The following is a 15,000-nucleotide window of genomic DNA, read 5'->3' as shown; positions in this document are numbered from 1 at the left end:
TATTAGAATTATACTTCCTCTATCTTATAATAATAATTCATCTATTATAATTGAAATTCCTCTATATTATAAGTATACTTCCTCTATATTATAATTCCTCTGTATTATAATTATAATTCCTCTGTATTATAATTATAATAACTCTATATTATAATTATACTTCCTCTATATTATAATTATAATTACTCTATATTATAATTATAATTCCTCTACATTATAATTATACTTGCTGCATATTATAATTAAAATTCCTCTATATTATAATTCCTCTATAATATAATTATAATTCCTCTATATTATGATTATAATTCCTATATATTATAAATATAATTCCTCTATATTATAATTATAATTCCTCTTTCCATTTCATAATTTTCATGGGAATTGAAACGCATATAATTATTTTTATTAGTCACGTTGAAATGGATCTTTGGACTTAGTAACTTCTTATTTATTAGATGGAGGTCTAGAAAAGATATTCAATTATTGTTTTCTTCTCCATAAGTGTATTTTATGGTAGGGTCGATTTTATTTAGTTTCTAACGTGGATTATTTTGTGAGGGAAATATATATGTCGTCCATATATATGTAATAAGACGTGCACTTGGGCAATTTATATTTTAAGGGCCCGTTTTCTATGAATTTAAAAAATGAACATGTCAAGATCCCTCTTAGGAGGTTACCCATGGGTCATCCAAACTTCTGTTTTTAAAAGAGTCTATTAAGTACGAAATACGTCGTATCAACGCAAACTAATGCTGTTAATTATACTATCAGTCGATAAAGGTGAGATAGATTTTATTTTGTTCAAATATTTTAGAAGTAGGTAAAGACATTTGGGAGTATTAGTATATAAGGATCCAATATCTGGGATGTTTATAGTTTGAATTTTAAAATTAATTTCTTATTAAGCTACCGAAGTTTTATTTTACAACCATAATAATAATAATAATAATAATAATAATAATAATAATAATAATAATAATAATATATATATATACATATATATATATATATATATATATATATATATATATTCTCCTACCTATCAGTATATATAGCCCTAATCATTCGACCCTCTTGGCATGGACCGTCCCATTTGAGAAAGCCCACGTACGACAGGCGAAATGCTTATGTCCTTCGATCTATGGGATAATACTTTTTTAGTATTATTCAATTTTCACACGAAACAAGGCACAATGCTACTTTGAAGTAGGAGGCTACTAGCGAGGACAAGTTGCAGGGGTATTATGAAGGGAGATTAGTAGCAAGATGTCTGTTCACATTAACCTTGAACTTCTGCATGTCAGTACAGTTAGAAAAGCAAAATTCCGGAAGGGAGTTCCAAAGTCTAGCAGTTCTGGTGAAGAAACTATTAGAGTAGAATACATTCTTACACCTACAGATCTCTACTATGAAGGGGTGGGATTTAGCTGCTTGTCGGGTGTGTCAGGGTATTTACGTCGAGGCGGTACCAGTGCTTGTATTTCGTAAGAGCATTCACCATTACAGTACTTGTAGAACAGGCAGAGGGATGCAACATTTCGTCGATGGGACACAGGCTGAAGCTTAGATGACAGTTCAGGACCTATCAGGTTGCCGACTCTATTTTGAACCCTGCCCAGAAGTGAGAGACAAGTAGCAGATGCACAATCCCAGATGTGGCAACATTACTCCATACATAGGTTAATGGTGGTCTTATAGAGGTACAGGATACATTCAGGTGTAAGTAGTTTTCTAGCACAGTAGAGAGAGTCCAGCTTCTTCACATTAGCCTTGGCAATGCTCTCAATATATCTATTCCAGTTCATGTTCCCTGTAAACGTTAGGCCGAGGAGTTTAAAGGAAGTACTTTCGGATAATGTATTCTTGGCCATTGCTATTCATGGTAGAGATTATTTCTTGTAATTATTGAAGGAAACAAGCTTAGTCTTGGCAGCATTGAATGTGAACATTCATTTTTGTTCCAATTCCATTACAGATGTGAGGTAATCCTCTGTTTTCTTTTTTTGCCAACTACCTTAAGCCAGGGGGGAACCCCGACCGTCAGTACGACAGTCAAGGCTCCTAACCATTACGCTATTGGCGGCTGCTGAGCGAGTAGTGAGTTTAACGATGTTTTTAAATCGTCCGAAATAATATGCAATCGATGAGACACTGTAGTATACATAAATTATTCTTTACAAGCCTATGGATGTGCCCTACTGACAGTTTTATCTATCGTCAATACCCTAAAATTTGCATCGAAATAAAGGTAAGACAAATAATTTAAACACCATGTCTGCGTTCAATGCGTTTACTGTTTTTAAAGGAATAGCCTTAATAAAGGAATGAATCCACTTGATGTAAACAACTAATAAAATAACACTTGAAGGCCAAACACTTATCAACGATAAGTGTTAGATGAAATAGATTTGCACAGAAAATATATTTTTTTCTTCTTTGTCAGAAGGATCGTTAATTAAATATGACTATGGATACGAAGGAAATGAAAATAAGTGCTCACATAAAAAATAGGTTTAAAATTCAATCTTACTTAAAATATGAATACTATTTGCACTCGAATCGAAGCAGTCTAAACAATTTCTACTTTTTTATGAAACGTAAAAGCACAGCAGAATTTGTCTTGGACATTTTTCTTTATAACTGATTAAAAAAATATTGCTTGGCAGGTAAATATAATGCTCCTTCAAACTGTAGAATTTATGGCAGCCATACTTTTATACCATTTCTCATAGTTATATGCACATATCCTACTCGGATTTAACCTTAAACCAATGCTCCTCCCCATTTGACTTACCCTAAACCCTGAGCTATTAAGGAATATATAAAGAAATTGTATCCACGGTCACCATATGTTCTTTCATGAAATACGTTATGACTTCTAAGGGCATCCTCGCCTTTTTAATTTGGTTGAGTTCTAAAAATAATACAAAGACCCTATAAAAATTAAATTTACTGCTAAAAAGTTAATATTTTTTTAGTGATCATTATGGTGTGTGACGGAGTTGATGGAGTTAATAAAACAACAGACATCTATTCGAACTATACAAAATGTTTCATCAGTACCACCTGTTTAATAGGAAAAGTGATGGGTATTGAACTACACTTGGATTGGCTATGATTGTTCACTTGATGCCAGAGAGTGCATATTGAAAATATGAAATAACAGAGCTTATATGCATTAATATGGTGAAATCACGAAAATTATTTTCATTTATGTTGTTTTAATAATAAAGTGCTAAATTAATGCAGTTCATAATTAACACACAATTTGACAGTGAGATATTGATTTAGAAAAGAAAAACACTATATTTACTTCAATAACACGTTCATATGTATCACTAATTTCCCTGTAGAGACACGCAAATAGAAACTACGTGAACCTATATGGTTCGCTTTCAGTTGCAGTTAAATCAATTAAGATTTTAAATGCATTATTACGAGACGGAAATAGAAAGTGAAAAGAATTAGATTAAAGAATAGAACGTGTTTATGTAGAATTTTATTGCATGTCTTCGAAATCATCCTATAAACCAACTTGCATTGATTCATATTCAGAAATATTTAACTGGGAGCTGTAAAAACCGACCCCATAATTTCATTTGTTTTGCTGTTAGAAATGAAATTAATATATTCAACAATTTACATTTATTCAATCTGATTGTGATGCATATATTTGCTAAAACTTATATAGTTAAATAGATAGTACATCATTTTTAATGTTTTATATATAATTAAACAAATTTTAGACGGTATATTATATTTGCGATGCACTTTTTTTTACATAGGCATCACCACATTATCAAGGCCCAGAGGCCACTCAAGGATAAGGGTTAAAGAGTGTACAGTAGTAATTAGTCAATATAGTAATCATTAGTAATGAAAATTTGGTAAATTTGATAACTTATATGGAACGGCTCATCAAGAACTTATTAACTTTAGACTTGAACACAACCATATTGTAGTCAGCCGGAAAGCAGAAAAACGGAAGACAATTCCACAAGCGTGCAGTTCCAAGAAAGAAGCCCTGCTCATGGAATCTACGTTTAGGTTTAGGCACAGATAAAGAGTGGGGAAAATTATTGATAGTGTTTACAGCTAGACGAGTGTTTCTTGTGAAAGTTTGGCGAGGGGGGACCATAGATTGAAGCTCAGTTGAACACTTTCCATGAAAATAACGATACATCAGAGACAAACTCGCAACATCTCTTCTGTGAGATAGAGGTTGCAAGGAGGAGAAAAGGACATCTCCTACGAGGCTACGAAGTCTATTTTGAACTCTATCAAGGCAGGACAAGTCCTTTCTAGCAGCTCCTGCCCAGATGTGGCAACAGTATTCCATCCTTGGACGCACCTGGCTCTTATATAGATAGAGAATAGCATCAGCAGTGAGATATCTACCGGATCGATAGAAAGATCCCACCATTTTTCCAGCAGCCTTGGCAACTTAATATACAAATATACGAAATATAATATATAACACGACATTTTCTTTATCCGTGGTTTTTCAAAGAAATTTGTTCTCATCAGAGGACAGATATTAGCACATGAATATTTGGGCAATACTATAAATTTTCTGCTACTGGCATTAATTGAAACAACATTCTATGTAAGCATAACATAAATGAAAAAAAAGATTTGTATCCGAATAGGGAAAATATAAATACAATATAAAATTAGAAGCCAAGGATTGAATACTCAAAAAATATGTGAAGAGGTTAAATAGTATCAAAACGAAATGATGACAGGAGTCAATCTTCGTATAGAAATAAGCCGGATTTATACTGCTGACAAGTAGATTCAAACGAAAATCCAAAATGTGTATCATTATCCAAAAATTGTGTAATCTAAGTTTGTGCAAAAATTCGTTCACAAGCAGTCCATGAATAAGATTATTTCGAATCGTTAAAATGACTGTAAATATGTACAACACGATGGCACTAGAAATTCTCTGACAATAATCTGACAAGTGTGAAAAGTGTTCTAACTCCTTATGATGACAAAATTCCGGGAAGTGTCCTAACTTCATATTATGTTGAAAAAAATACCAAATCAAATTGTAAAATAAAACAATAAAAATAGAGATTCTCTGATTATATTTTATTTTCGATTCTGTTCTCTTTTACATTTACACACACCTCCCATCTAGTTTTTTGTGTGTATTGATTAAATAAACCACACATAAGGACACCTTAAGTGTATCATGGACATAGTAGCAATTTTACTTTATTCCTTTATATATAATTTAATTGCAATACCATGTAGATTTCTTTTATAAAAGGAGCCGCCGCTTATCAAACCTTTACAGTCACTTGGGTATAAGCGTTAGTAAATGTAATCTGACTACTAAAATGAAAGTCTAGTGATCGTTTCTCGTGGAAATTAAGTAGACTATGATTATTTAAGTAGACGTGACCTCAAAAACTTGTTTACATTCGTTTGAAGTATTATAGTCAACTTTAAATCATTCTAGCGGAACCGCGTCACATAGGCGAGCAGTTCTAGAGAAGAAGTTATATTCATGGAATCTGCGTTCAGAGTAATATACAGATAGGGTGTAGAGAGAATTGTTTGTTGTGATACGTGTTTTTGTGAACCTATAGCGAGGGGTGCATTGATTGAAGCTCAATAAGCACTTATGAAATTAGGGAGTGAGAAAGAACAGTCTCGCAACGTCTCTTCTGTATGAAAAACGTTTCATGGACAAGACGAAGGCATCAATCACCAGGGTTGAAATCCGGTTCTGAACTATATCTAGCCTGGATCCTGCAAGATGTTGCACTAGTATTATATTTTATGGCGTATTTGACTTAAATACAGGTGGATATCTACGTCGGAAGTGCGATAGCTTGGAACGTATGACTAGCATTTTCTTCTGGTGACCTCGGCAATAATTTGATATGCCTTTTACGTCGGGTCTGATCTTAAGCTAAGTGCTAGAAGTTGTCGATTCAGAGTGTTTTTTTGATACAGGAACCGATCATATAAATTGAATAGATACAAATCACGCTCTCCTTTCTATATTAAGAATGGCTTTCAAAATAATGAAATTATTATTTCAGATGGGTACCAAAAAATACATTAGTACCTATAATTTTACTTTGCAATATGGGGTTTTTCATGCAGTACCCTAGGTTTCATTACTCAATATTAGTCTGCAAGTAACATTTTGATTAAACGAGCAGTTACTTGCCTGACTTTATATATATATATATATATATATATATATATTACATATGCGTTCATGACTGAACAAATATATTATAAACATTTATCTTTTCAAAACATAACGAAAACTGCATGGGAAATTTATAGAAATAATACTACTAATAAATATGTTTGAATCCTATATCTAATATGTAGTCAACTACACATAAACACACACCTATATATATATATATATATATATATATGTGTGTGTGTGTGTGTGAGTGTGTGTGTGTGTGCGTGTGTGTATGGTGTGTATGTGTGTGTGCATCCAAATATGTAATGAAACATGTCAAGAAACACTTTGAAAAAGAGTTAAAAACATATATATTATTATACTATATTCACTCCAAATTTTAAAGGCTACAAAGTTAATAGCGGAACATTCAAAACAAGCGACCGTTTTTTTGTGCATGACCACCACCAATTTTAATGCACTTTTACCGGAGATATAATGACGCCGCTCCACCCCTGAACCTCATACCGTAAATAGCTGCAAGAAGGAGATAAATCTATTATGCCATGGATCCATAGATTTAGTCATCTTTACAGTGTAACTTTTCTACATTTTTTAATAATGTTGATTTCTTCCGAGGATATATCAGTATATGCCTCGGCAAATTCTAGGGCAATGTTAAAAAGTTATTCGGATATCGAGGGGTAAAAGTCTATGATGCCAAACTGTATGAACATGCATTTATCTTTGTTTTCTATATTTTTTAACCGGGGGATTGTTTCGGTGGTACATTCAAAAATAAAAAAAAAACACCGTATAAAAACAACACTAGCGAATAAATACTGCGAACTCAAAGGAAGCGGACATTCGCCGGTAGTCGAATGGAAAATAATAAGACAAGCTACCACGTGCAGACATTTAGATTACCCATGTAAATTACGCCTCCATGAAAAATTTGCTATCCTGTACTTTAAAAAACCCCAAAATCTATTAAACTGTAGACGAGAATTAGCAAACAATTGTGTTCCCAAAATGAAACTTACTCTAGGATAGCGATACAAAATAGCTTTAAAACTAACATAAACAATAGAAAACAAACAAATAAATAAATTAAATAAACATGAATATACATAAACGACCACACATATATATATGTATGTGTGCATGTATGTGTGTACACATATGTATATTTATATAAAGTGAGCAGAAATGAGGAAAATTGCCTGCCTTAAACATCTAACCTAGTTCTAAAACAGATCCTTTGTTCGATAAAATGCATGCCCATTGGCTGATAGGAAGGGGCTCGGCGAATACTAGAAAGCTGATTGGCTAACTAAAATCCTCAACATATATAAAAAACGAGAAACAACCACAGAATTCGCGCATAAGCCTGACGAATCCTATAGTGGATGACACGCCGAATATTCAGTGTACCTATATCGCCATATATATTTTATATGTTACTATATATATATATATATATATATATATATATATATATATTATACAATATTATTATCTATATATATAAAATCGAAAATGTACGTATGTGTGTATGTCTGTGTGTCTGCTAAAGAATTTCGACGGACACAACAAAAATTCACAAACTTGGTTTCATATGAAAGCCCCACCTTCCGGACGACAAATAACGAACAATTGGCCCAAAGTGACTATCAGAAGTGCGTCAACTGATCGATGTTTTGTAGGGGGGCCAAATAAGTGGCATTTTAATGTTAAACATTACATATTTTTAAATCGATTAATAACTGCCCAAAAAATACGGCCGCCAACGCTTCTACATAAAGTATACACGCGCCCGTTTATTTTGGGCAACTTGTATTTAAAACCCGATGAGTCATGTCACGTGATCTTGACGTCAGCAACCTCTAATGGCGGTCGGAATGTACAATTTAAAAATGTTGTTATCGGTAAAAAAAAATTAATTAAAGCTAAACTATGAACTTCTACGCTATGGCAACGTTACCAAAATTATTACCACATTCACAATAGGTAGATACGATGGTTAAACGAAAAATAAAGTTTAAAAAAAGTGAAGTAAAAAAAAATACGCTTACAAAAAATATTGACGATCAAAGTTTTTTTTTTTTAAATACAAACAGCCAGACACCATTTTCCAGTCGTTAGAGTAAGGCAGACGAAGTGAGAGAGTGAGAGTGAGAGAGAAAGAGAGTGAGATAGATAGATGTCTAGACAGAGTCGACATGGGGGAGGGTCAGCAACGCATTTACTTTAAATAGTTGATACACCCAACAAACTTTATATGCGCCGCTTTAGCGCAGGTAGTTAAGACCTTGGTTCATTATCTAAACGTTTTGGGTTCGAATCGTGGTGTGAGATGTTTTCTTTTTCAATTTTTTTAAATTTAAATATTGAATCCTGTGTTATTTAAGCAATTTTTCACGTTATTTTTTTGTGTGTGTTTTACGCCCTTCTCCTTAATTAAAACGTTGTTTTCTTTTCTTACTTCGATTATAACAATGCTTACATCGTCATCGTCGTAACGCTCGACGACTTTCAAACATCTTTCACTTCTGGCTGGCCGATTTTATTTTCAAACTTCGGCTCAGGGGTTCGGCTTTGATCCTACCCCCCCGGTTTCTTTTTTATTTAACATGACACACCCCTACAAATACCCGGGCAACACCGGCTACCTCTCGCTAGTATTATATAATACCATATATATATATATATATATACATATATATATATATATATAATACCCTTTCATATATCCATTTTTCCCTGTCTTTCACACACATTATATAATCTTTGCCTAATCTCTCTACCTCTCTCTCTCTCTCTCTCTATATATATATATATATATATATATATATATATATATATGATACCCTTTCATATATCCATTTTTCCCTGTCTTTCACACACATTATATATATATATATATATATATATATATATATATAGAGAGAGAGAGAGAGAGAGAGAGAGAGAGAGGGTAGAGAGATTAGGCAAAGATTATAAATTAGATGCTCGTCACCTCAAAAAGATTGAAGAATAGCAGTCGAAATGCATTCAAACGAAGACATTAATTCATCCTCTTAACTTATTTTTAGTGCAATTAACATTTATCATAACTTGGCACTTTTAAATGGATTTATATTTACATAATTTTCTTTTTTGGAAAAAGGAAACAAAATATCTGTAATGTTTTCTTTGCGTTTCGTCTCCCATCGTGCGAGGCTATCATATTTCATGCATACAACTTGTAAAACAAGCAACAGTTGTTACTTAGAAATTGAAATAGAAAGACTTGCTTAGTCTTCGTCAAATCTCCTTATCTAATCATTATACGCCTGTTTTACTTTTTTTTTCTAAGTGAAATTGTCTACGAAAAAGGACCCGCTGATTCTGTGAATGTTATTAAGTCTTCATGGGAGGTTTTATAGACTTGCTGCATGGATAACAATCACCTAGTTAAGTCAAAGTAAACAATTAATCCAGACTTATTTTCTTTACTTATCTCGACAGTCTAAGTTCTCTTTAATAAAAACATAGTATTAGCTTTCATTTTAAAAGAGTGCAACTCTTCTTAAAACAGATTTTTTGAACGACATTACGATTGCGTGATTATTAAAGCTGTCAATATGTAGGACTTGCTGACTAGGGAATAATCGTATACATGCTTTTAACATATACTTCAGTGTATCCGAACATGTCCTAATGACTCTTCTAACAAATGATTATGCTGTTATAATTCACTAGCCATCGCTATATTAACTTAACCACACGCAAGGGAGTACATACACAAAATGTCTACTTTACGTACATTTGAATCCTTACTCTATTTTCTGTAGGTAGTTCATGACGTCATTCGTTCTACACTGAAATTTCAAGGTGTTTTTTTTATCATACGTTATAATATTTAAATACATAGTTTTAATGGATAAGCTTTCAATTTTAGTAATTGCATTCGCAAGTAAATAACTTTTTTATGCATCCCGGCACATAGGTATAAAAATTTACATTTATACAAGCATACATGGACGGACACACACACACACACACACACACACACACACACAGAGAGACACGCGCGCGCGTGTGTGTGTGCGTGTGTGTGTGCGTACTGAGATAAAGGAAATAGTATTCCGAAGAAATAGAGAAATAAAAAGGAACAAGCCGAGTTATGTATTCATTAACTTTTCACCTTTATTTGGAGACTTTCTCTGGATGATTGAAATAAAGCAAACACCCGTACAAATATTTGATTTTTTTCTTGTGAAAACTGTGATGGTGATCTATTTCAGAAACAGAAAAAGACGATTAAAATTCCAGAATAAAGGAGGGTTGAGCTTGCGTTTTTTAAATGAGGGGCATTTTTAATAACGTCTTATAGCCATTAATATATTAAAGATATGCCGCAGTTAGATATATTTCTGAAGCAAAAACCATGTTCGTTAACATTATATATATAGGGATGTAACTGAAATTAAATGAGTATGTTCTTTTATGCATTTTATTGATTAAGATTGTATGTATTATAGGAGGTGTTTTATGGTGTTAGAGGATTTATCCGTGTCTACAATAGAATTTTTCTTCGAAGGAAAGTTTTCTTATTAATGATGCTACATTATAGAAACCTCAACTTTGTTTAATTGGTCTTGAATTTGCGATACACAGTGATCAAAACGTCTCCAGCGCAGGTTATTTGAAATAAAGTATACTATTTTTGATTGTTTGAAGCCAAGTGAAGACCGCAATTTGGCTTGGAGCAATTGTTATTGAATTGAAAATAAGTCATGCCAGCTATAAGTCTAGTAATTCTTATAAAAGTGTCGGGAGGAAATGGTAAGTAAATGTCTGATTTTTACAGGTGTTTATGAAGTAATTTTAAACGTGTTTAATTGGGACATTGTATATAATGATGTTTTATCTAAGATGTGTATAGTTTTGTTGCGTATATATATATATATATATATATATATATATATATATACATATATATATATATATATATATATATATTTATATGCTTTTTTATCTTGTTAGGTAAATCTCACAATTTCTTTATGTAGGATGTGCTGATAGGGCCCAGTAGTGGAGTCAATATGTTGGATATAGACCGTACAATTTTTTATGTTTCACAATCGATGCCAGGTATTATGACGCGTATAGGGATATCCAACTTGTGAGTTTTGGGGATGGCATTAAATGACGGAATATTGGGGTGGAATACAATCAATTAATCAACTTGTGTTATTTTTTATGTCTGTTAAAGGATTTGTTTACTTTTTGTTCTACGCACATCTTATCTTTTTTTAATAATATTATTTGATCTCATTCTCTTTTCCTTGTGAATTTGTGAATTATTCCACGGAGGTCGTCCTTTTGGATTACTTTGGATTATTTTCCAATTAAGCGATTCCCTTGGAGTTTCCTCGTGGAAATGGAAACTACACCAACATTTCTAGATTTTGGAGTTTTGGATTTTACCGTTATTAGATATTTTACCCTTCATCAGACTATCCATTAACGCGAAATAACATTTTCCTTCACTAAATTCCCTCTGCTTCACTATGTGTTACCAAGTAAGATTTATGACTTATTGTAGTTTTATTAAAGACTTTTTGCAAGCATAATTCAATCCCGCATTTTGCTAAATACTACGATCTGATTAGAAGGAAAATATTTCTCCGAAACTCCGCGGATTAAGGGCTATCCACTTATGTTGTTCTTCTTTTTTTACAATTAAATATGTTTTAACTCTTTTTCAAAGTTTTTTGTTAACATCTTATATTAGCTACTGGTCCTTATTATACGCTCTATTTCCTATTTTGTTTCATCGAGCTTTTACATATAGTTGAGATTATTTATAAATATTTACTCTTCCATATTTATAACATACTTTAGGTTTGCCATCTTGGATTATTTTGGTAAACTTATCAGCAATTCTTATTTCATATATATATATATATATATACATATATACCCATATAGATATACATATACCCACATACATGGTATATATATATGTATGGTATATCTATACATATATGTTATATATCTGGTATATATATGGTATATATATATGGTATATATATGGTATATATGGTATATATATATTATATATATGGTATATATATATATGGTGTATATATATGTATGGTGTATATATATATGGTATATATATATGGTGTATATATATGTATGGTGTATATATATGCATGGTGTATATATATGTATGGTATATATATATATATATATGTATGGTATATATATGTATGGTATATATATGTATGGTATATATATGTATGGTATATATATATATGGTATATATGGCATATATATATGTGGGGTATACATATATGTATGATATATATATATATATATATATATATATGTATGGCATATATATATATATGTATGGTTTATATATATGTATGGTATATATATATATATGTATGATATATATATATATATATATATATACCATACATATATTTATACACATTAACATGCATGCACATAGACATCCGCATATACATTCATGCTTAAAATGCAATTAGATATTATATAAATATTCACATAATTGTATATTCACACCCACACATATATTTGCATAATTGAATATACACACCCACACATATATGTGTATGCCTTATTATATATTCACACATGCATTTATACATATACTATGTATACATTAGTGTATACCCCGAAATGCATCCTTATACGTATAGGTATAATTATAAACAAACTCATCAACATACGCATACATATAATTATACTTCAAAACACACATACGTGTATATATCCATAAACATATTTATGCGTACAGATAATTCTATACCAACATATATATATATGTACGCATACTTAAAATTCTATTTAAAAACTTATACATGTGTCTGTTAAAATAATTTTACTCGGTGAATAAATGTTTGAGAAAATGTAGTTTGTGATCTTCCCAAATAGAAGAACCCCGGGCTACGGCATTACAAATTAAAAGCGAAATACAGTACAGCGTATAATACACATATAGCCGAGTCACATTTTCAATAATACCTTAAGCCGCGGCAAAAATCGTAATCAGAGTTAGAAAAACATACTCTGAAAAAAAACGTACCCTAAGACAACCGTATCGCGGGGTTCTACTGAATGAATATAGACGCCATGGCTAAGATGATACTAATGCTGTATGCTTGTTTAGTTCAGTTATAATAAAAACGCCCCACAAATAATGTAATTACGCGTGCTGGTTCCTGCTTCTCTAACTTTTAATCTCAGAGAATATTGCGTTGTAGAAGATGGATAGAAAATAGACCAAATGAGTTTTAAAAATGAGAATTAATTCAATAGAATCTAACAATAAACTATAGATTTCATGTTATGTTCATTCTGTTGAACTATAAAAGACTAAATTTGTCTGCTCTTTTGCAACTAATTATATATATATAGTAATTAAAAGATGTAAAAGATTGGAAATAGTTTGGATTTCTGTAATAAGTTTAAACTAATATTTGTTTAATTATTCTATTGAGTGAAAAGTGAATTCATTTTAAAATGTTAGCATCATTTAAGATTTAGGAGGATTTATTATATAAATCTGCAAAAACATTTTAATATAATACCCGAACTTATATGAATTTACAATTTGGCATCACTCTGAGGTGCGTAGCAGAATTAAAAATAAGAAACTATAAAAAAATTTAATGATAGTTAAAAAAAATCATCCAGGAAGCCTTGATAGGACTAAATAAACTTAATCTACTTATGTATTTTAAACAGTTTATTAGGCGATATAATTTGATATAATTCATTTTCATGAGCAATATATATATATATATATATATATATATATATATATATATATAGATGCATATATATACAAATATATGTATATAAATATATATATATATATAAATATATATATAAATATATATATAAATATATATATAAATATATATATATATATATAAATATATACCAATATATATAAACATATATATAAAATATATATATATAAATATATATATATAAATATATATATAAATATATATATAAATATATATATATAAATATATATACCAATATATATAAACATATATATATAAATATATATATACAAATATATATATATATAAATATATATATATAAATATATATACCTAAATATATATATAACTATATATATATATAAATATATATATATATATATATAAATATATATAACTATATATATATATATATACATATATATACACATATATATATATATAACTATACATATAAAAAATATATATATATAAATATATACATATAAATATATACATAAATATATATATACAACTATATATATATACACACAAAAATATATATATACATATATATAACTATACATATATAAAGATGTATATATAAATATATATGTATGAATATATATATAACTATATATATATATATACAAAAATATATACATATAAAAACATATACATAACTATACATATAAAAAGATGTATATAAACATAAATATATATATATATAAAAATTTACATATATATAATGTATATATACATATATATAAATATATATATAAATACAATTATATATAAATATAATTATATATCAATATAAAAATGTATATAAATATATATATAAATAAATATATATAAACCTAAATATACATATAAATAAATATATACATATATATAAATATATATAAATATAAATATAGATGTATATAAACATATATATATGAATATATATATAAATATATATAAATATATATATATATATATAAATATATATAAATATATATATATAAATATATATAATATATTAATAAATATATA

Source organism: Euprymna scolopes, chromosome 5, assembly GCF_053919585.1.
Source record: "Euprymna scolopes isolate OS-2025 chromosome 5, ASM5391958v1, whole genome shotgun sequence".
NCBI lineage: Eukaryota > Metazoa > Mollusca > Cephalopoda > Sepiida > Sepiolidae > Euprymna > Euprymna scolopes.
The sequence above is the reverse complement of the archived record's forward strand: the minus strand, read 5'-3'. Positions refer to the sequence as shown.